The sequence below is a fragment of the Mirounga leonina genome, unplaced genomic scaffold, assembly GCF_011800145.1.
Source record: "Mirounga leonina isolate KUSES-001 unplaced genomic scaffold, KU_Mleo_1.0 Mir_175, whole genome shotgun sequence".
Taxonomy (NCBI): domain Eukaryota; kingdom Metazoa; phylum Chordata; class Mammalia; order Carnivora; family Phocidae; genus Mirounga; species Mirounga leonina.
The window spans coordinates 19,180,141-19,187,281 of record NW_023270453.1 but is presented as its reverse complement, the minus strand read 5'-3'; the positions used below and the strand labels follow the sequence as shown (position 1 = coordinate 19,187,281).

The 7,141-nt window shown below is 38.2% G+C and overlaps 1 pseudogene; it reads right to left on the bottom strand.

Moving 5' to 3' along the window:
• Nucleotides 1-6,045: 6,045 nt before the first annotated feature.
• LOC118021967 lies at nucleotides 6,046-6,702 on the bottom strand (annotated as a pseudogene).
• Nucleotides 6,703-7,141: the final 439 nt, after the last annotated feature.

Here is a 7,141-nt window from a genome sequence, read left to right as displayed (position 1 = left end):
AATTACGTGTACCCACATGTATGAATATTAATGCATTTGTGTGTAAAATGGGATAACATTCCTTTGTAGGTATTCTTAGTCTTTGCCTTGTAAGGCTGAAGAGGTAAAATGCTGTAAGAAAAAGGTGTTTGAATACTTACACATTTTAAATATCCTAAGGAACGTTAAACTGTATTTTTCAACTAGAATTGGAAAATTCCAGATGTACTAAAGTCCTTCAATTATATGAATTATTTCAGTCTTCTTAAATACCTAGTGTAGTATCTAATTTCACCTAAACAAATCTATAAGGTATTTTGATAAATGAAGCCATGGTTGTAGCCTGATTGTAGCAGCAATCTCATGCCCTCTGAGATTGTGGTTTTGCATTGTTAGAAAGGAATTGTGTGGTGTTCTTGGGTAAGCATTTTAGGTACTTTGCTTTAGTGTGCTGCAGACGAACACCTGGTGGTTAAGCTTCTGCAGGGGGCTGCGGGATTATAAGATTAAAAATGTACATAAGCACGTAAGGAATTTCCTGCACTCCTTGGGGTTATCTTAATTTGTTAGGCTGATTTCCTTTCCCAGAATCAAACTTAGATCACTTGCAGTGTGCTGTTTTCATCCCCTTATTTTTACTGGCCACCTTGTCAGTGTTGTGCAAGAGTATTTCTGGTGTGACTCCTTTTTTGAAATTATGTGATTAAATTATAGACTTACTCTGAATCCCTTGACTACTGTCAACACACATTTGTGTCAAGGTTTCAATCCCTGTCATTGAGAAGCCTTGATTAGTTCACCTTTTTTCATGAGTGTTTCTTAGCATCTTGATCTTAATCATTTATAACAAGACTAATATATCAGAACTTTGTCTTAATGAACATACAGTTGGGATTACTTTCAATCACCTATTTATACTCTAAAATGTACTTTTAGCAACTTCTCTAATTAGTTTTTACTCCAATAGTAAAAGGTAAAACTGATAGCATTATTACTGATAAATTTACAGAATCTTGATGTATCTAATATGTACAAATGCATTTATGAGAATGTACATTATAAGTTCTGAAACATAAAATTAACAGTGAATAACAAAATTCTACACCTAAAACTAATGTTATGCTGTATGTTAACTGGAATCTAAAGATTTGAAGGAAGAATAAAACCAGAAATAATAAAAACCAGAACAAAAAATACATACAAACTCAACATCTAAATTAAGATAGCAAGACCATTAAGATACCTGTGTGCTTCTTCCAAAACCCATTCTGTCTGATGTGGAGGGGAAGTCACTTTCCCAGATTGTCTCTTTCCTTTGTTCTCAGTTTTATCAAGGTGTAAACATCCTATTTAGTTCTTCCACCTTTGATCTTATGTAAAGGACAGGCTATGCAAAGTCTGAATTTTATTTTCTGCCTCACAACATTCTAAGATTTATCCTCCTTTCTTATATAGCTGTACTCCATTTACTTCCAGGGCTGTCTAATACTGTTTGAACACATCATATTTTATCAATTTTCTGTCAATGGACGTTTTCCCTGTGTACAGTCTTGGAAGGTTACCAGCCATGTGGCCATGTACGTTCTTGAGCGTTTTCTCTGCTCATGTGGGACCTTCTCTCTGGGAGGGACATTACTGGGGCACACCGTGTGTGCATGTTTGAGTTTGAGATGATTACAAGTGCTCGAGACTTCTGCCCAAAATTTCATTCACCAATAGTTTTTAAGAACATAAATTGGCTATTTTTGCCAAATGAAGAGTTAAAAATGCATATTACTGTTTATTTTGAGCTGGCCATTATAGGAGGTTAAACAGCCTCCTGTTGCTCCTTTATGTGTTTTAAATGGGTATTTTTGCCTTCTGTTTTTGGTCTTTTTTTTCCTGTACTGATCTATGTGCTATCTTCAGGTTAGTATGATTTGTTTAAAAGTGTGAAAATCCGATTCCCTGGTTAGTACCTCATGTTTCACTCTTTTGTTTCTTTGGGGGAATGGAGGATCTTCACAGTATCAAGATGGGTTAAAATCTTTTTTTTTAAATTTAAAACTTCCCTTTCATATGTCTTTAATTTACCTGACTGCCATTTTATATATATATATTTTTTAGTCACCATACAGTACATCATTAGTTTTTGATGTAGTAGTCCATGGTTCATTGCGTGTAACAGTGGTTGGAAACTGACACTCATTTTAATGTTTTCATGTAGATAATGTCCTATCCCAATAGCATGATCGTTCAGCCTTCACTAATGGAGCTCCACACCCCTGGCATACATTAAGGCCTCATGTAGGAGTTTCTGAGCTATTCAGTTTCATTCTTCAGTTTTTCTATGCTGACCATTGTCATGGCTAGTTTTGGTTTTTCAGTTTTCTGGAGCGTTTGTATTTTCTTCTAATTCAATTATAATTAACATAGTGTTCAATTTTCTGCATTTCTCCGTGCTCATCAAGTTAAGTATACTTTCAAACCCTGTTATTTCCCCCATTTCTCATGTACTTCCCCTCTGACAACCACCAGTTCTGTGTGTGTGAGTCTGGTCTTTTTGTTTGCCCCCCCCCCCCTTTTTTTCTTAAATTCCACAAATGCGTGGAATCATATGGTATTTGTCTCTAACTTATTTAACTTAGCATTATCCCTTCTAGGTCTATCCATGTTGTAAATGGTAAGATGGCATTTTTTTTTTAAAGATTTTATTTATTTGACAGAGCAGGAACACAAGCAGGAGGAGTGGGAGAGGGAGAAGCCATGACCCTGGGATCATGACCTGAGCCGAAGGCAGACGCTTAACGACTGAGCCACCCAGGTGCCCCAAGATGGCATTCTTTCTTATGGCTGATATTCCACTGGAATATATGTATCACATGTATCCACAGAGAATGGATTTCTTCAATGTCCATTAACTTATGGATGGACACTTGTGTTTCCATATCTTTGCTATTGTAAACATTGCGGTTAACATAGAGGTATGTATGCCTTTCCAAATTAATGTTTTCCTTCCTTTGGGTAAATGCCCAGTAGTGGAATAACTGGATCCTATGGTAATTCTAGGTTTACTTTTTCAAGGAAACTCTCTGCTGTTTTCCACAGTGGCCTCACCAGTCTACATTTCCACCAGGGTGCACAAGGGTTCCCTTTTCTCTATCCTTGCCAACATTTGCTGTTTCCTTTTTATTCTAGCCATTTTTATAGCTGTAAGATAACTCATTGTGGTTTTAATTTGCATTTCCCTGACTAGTGATACTGATGTGTTTGGCTGTCTGTTTGTCTTGCTTATGGATTAGAAGTTCTCATGCTTTCTCATGGGAAATGTCTTGCTGGTAACGAACATTAAACCTACTTAACAGGCATTAGTCTGATTCTGACAGATTCCTTGATTTTCATGGAAATATATTGATCTATGTATTAGAGAAAGGACAGTCTGTATAATACTACCTGCCCTTTTTGTAATTATAGGTGATCTGTAATTAGTTCTAGGTATACAACAGTGATTCAACAACTGTAAACTTTACAAAATGCTCACCAAAGTATAGTACAGCATTACTGACTATAGTCCCTATGCTATACTTCCCATCCCTGTGACTTAATAACAGGAAGTTTATACTCTTAATCCCCTTATTTCACCCATTCTGCAACTCCCCTCCTCTTTGGCAACCATCAGTTCTCTGTATGAATGTTTTTGTTCATTGTTTTCTAGATTGTACATAAATGAGATTATGGTATTTGTCTTTCTGACTGCACTTAGCCTAATACTCTCTAGGCCCATCCATTTTGTTATAAATGGCAAGCTCTCCTTCTTAAAGCTGAGTAATACTGCATTGTATACATAAATCATTCATCAGTTGATGGGTACTTGGGCTGTTTCTGTATCTTGGCTATTGTAAATAATGCTGCTATAAACAGGGGTGCATGTGTTTTCTTGAACTAGTTTGTTTCCTTTTTGTAAATAGTAGTGGAATAACTGAATCACATGGTAATTCTGTCTTTGAAAGAAACTTCTGGTTTCCACAGTGGCTGCACCACTTTATATTCCCACCAACAGTGCACGAGGGGTCCTTTTTCTCCACATCTTTAACACTCATTATGTTCTTGATATTAAGCATTCTCACTGGTATGAGGTGATATTGTGGTTCTGATTTGCATTTCCCTGATGATTGATGTTGAGCATCCTTTCATGTGTCTGTTGGCCATCTGTAGGTCGTCTTTGGAAAAAGGTCTATTCAGGTTCTCTGCCAATTTTTTAATTGGATTGTATTTATTTGGTGTTAACTGAATTCTTTGTGTGTTTTGGATATTAGCCCCTTATCAGATCTATCATTTGCAAGTATATTCTCCCATTGAGTAGTCATTCTATGAATTGTTTTCCTTCACTGTGCAAAGTTTTTAGACTGATGTAGTCCCATTAGATTTTTTTGCTTTCCCTTGCCTGAGGAAACCTATCCAGAAAAATGTTGCTAAGGCCAATGTCTAAGAGATCACTTCTTATGTTTTTTTTTTTTAGGATTTTTATGGTTTCCATTCTTAGGTCTTCAGTCCATTTTGAGTTGTGTGTAGTGTAAGAACGTGGTCCAGTTGCCTCTGCATGTAGCTGTTGTCTCAGCACTTAGTGAAAAGACCGTATTTTCCCCATTATATACTTTCACCTCTTGTTTTGTAGACTAATTGACCATTAAAGTGGATTTCTGGGCTCTCTTACATTTTTCTGTCTGTACCATACTGTTCTTATTATAGCTTCATAGTATAGTTTAAAATCTGGGATTAACAGCTCCAGTATTGTTTCTCAGGATGGCTTTGACTTTCAAAGGCCTTTTGTGATTCCACAGAAAACTTTAGGATTCTTCTACTTCTATGAAAAATACTAGTGGTATTTTTAAGATTTCTTTATTTGACAAGAGAGAGAAAGCAAGCAAGCAGGGGGAGTGGAAGAGGGAGAAGCAGGCTCCCCGCAGAGCAGGGAGCCCGATGCGGGGCTCGATCCCAGGACCCTGGGATTATGACCTGAGCTGAAAGCAGATGCTTAACTGAGCCACCCAGGTGCCCCACTATTGGTATTTTGGTAGGGATTGCATTGAATCTGTAGATTGCTTGGGGAAGTAGACATTTTAGCAATATTCTTCCAAACCATGAGCATGATATATCTTCCCATATGTATTCAATTTTTTTGAACAATGTCTTGGTTTTGAGAGTACAGGTCTTTCACCACCTTGGTTAAGTTTATTCCCAGGTGTATTTTTGCTTCAATTGTAAATGGAATTGTTTTATCTCCGTGTACAAAAACATGGCAGATTGCAGATGTTGGTATCTTTGAAACTTAACTGAATCTACTGGTTCTGACAGTTCTTTGGTGTCTGTTTTCTGTACATACTATCCTGTCATCTGCAAATAGTTTTACTTTTTCCTTTCTAATTTGGATGCTTTTTTTTTTTTTTTTGGTCTGATTGCTGCATCTAGGACTTCAGTATGATGTTGAGTAAAAGGACTATGGACATCCTTTTTCATCTCAGAATAAGAGCTTTGTTGCCCCAACTGAGTAGGATAATTGTTAAATATGGACTTTATTATACTAAGTTCCCTCTAAAACTCAACAAAATGGGTTATCTCATGAATCGATGTTGAATTTTGTCACTTCATCTCTTGAGATAGGATTTTTATCCTTTCTCTTCTGTAATTCGAGTATAGTTAACATAGTGTTTAGTTTCAAGTGTACAACATAGTGAATCAACAATTCTGTATGTTTCTCAGTGCTCATCATGAGAGTCCTCTTAATCCCCTTCACGAATTTCACCTCCCACCTCCCCTCTGATAAGTTTTTATAGTTGTCTTTTATTATGTTGAATCTCACATGACTGAAATCATGGTATTTGTCTTTAACTTATTTAGCATAAGGGTATCCTCTAGAACCCTCCTTGTTGGAAATGCCAAGATTCCATGCTTTTATGGCTGAGTAATATTCCATTGTCCATATACATCTTTATTCATCTATTGGACAGTTAGGCTGCTTCTATATCTGGGCTACTGTAAATACTGTAATAAGAATGGGGGTACATATATCTTTTAGAATTAGTGTTTTCATATTCTTTGGGTAATACCCAGTATTGAAGTTATTAGATCATAGGGTAGTTCTGCAATGGCCTCATCAAAAGCTGTTTTAGCCAGTGTGCAGGCAAGCTCTGGATTATTAAGGATCTCCTAGTAAAATACAGAAAAGAGCCCCAGACGGATTGGGTGTGGGGGTTGCATCTTTCTTCTATCAAGAGCCTCTTGGTAAGCTCTTTGGGAATTACCTATCGTTTGTTTTCGATCATCACCACATGCAACTTCAGCAAGGTACCGGAAGTAATCTCCCTTCATTTTCAGATAGAAGACCTTACTCTCTGGATTAGTTGCATTGGCTATTAAATACTTACCGAACAATTCCAGCACCATGGTGCAGATGGACCTCAGCTCAGACTCCACTTTCTCAGGATAGTCCTTAATCAGCTGCGACTTCTTGCCCGAGGTGTCGGTTTTCTGCTCGATGCTCGAGATGACCCTCCAGGGAGACCTCTGGCCCCCGACCACATTCTTGTAGGCCACCAAGAGCAGGTTGTGCTCCTCATTGGACAGCTTGGCGCCCTGCTCAGTCATGGCCTTCATGCAGGTGGCCATGTCATCATAGTGCTCGGCCTGTTCGGCCAGCTTCACCTTCTGGATCAGCTCCATCCTCTCCATGGGGACGCGGAGAGGAGAGCGAGGGTGAGCACTGACCCGGATCAGGAGGAGGCGTGCGGACGGCCTTCACGTCTCCACGGTGTGAGTCCCACCACTTTGATCAGCTTTTGGCTTTACACTGAAGATTCCTACAAAGACAGCATCCTCCTCATGCAGTTGCTTAGAGACAACCTAACGTTACGGACATCAGACAGTGCAGGAGAAGAATGTGGTGTGGCAGAAGGGGCAGAAAACTAAATGCATACAGGGTGGTCATCCTTCTTCCCCTCAAGAAACCTTTTTACTCCTCCATTCCTTATTCTATTTGGATTTCCTATAGCAAAGAAACCTATTCTTGTGTATGGAATCAACTGTTTATAGTCTTCACACCACAGCTTTGGGGAAACTCCATTCCTTGATTTGTCTTGGACTTCCTGGTGTGCAGTTACTGCTGTAGAAAAGTATTAATAGCTTC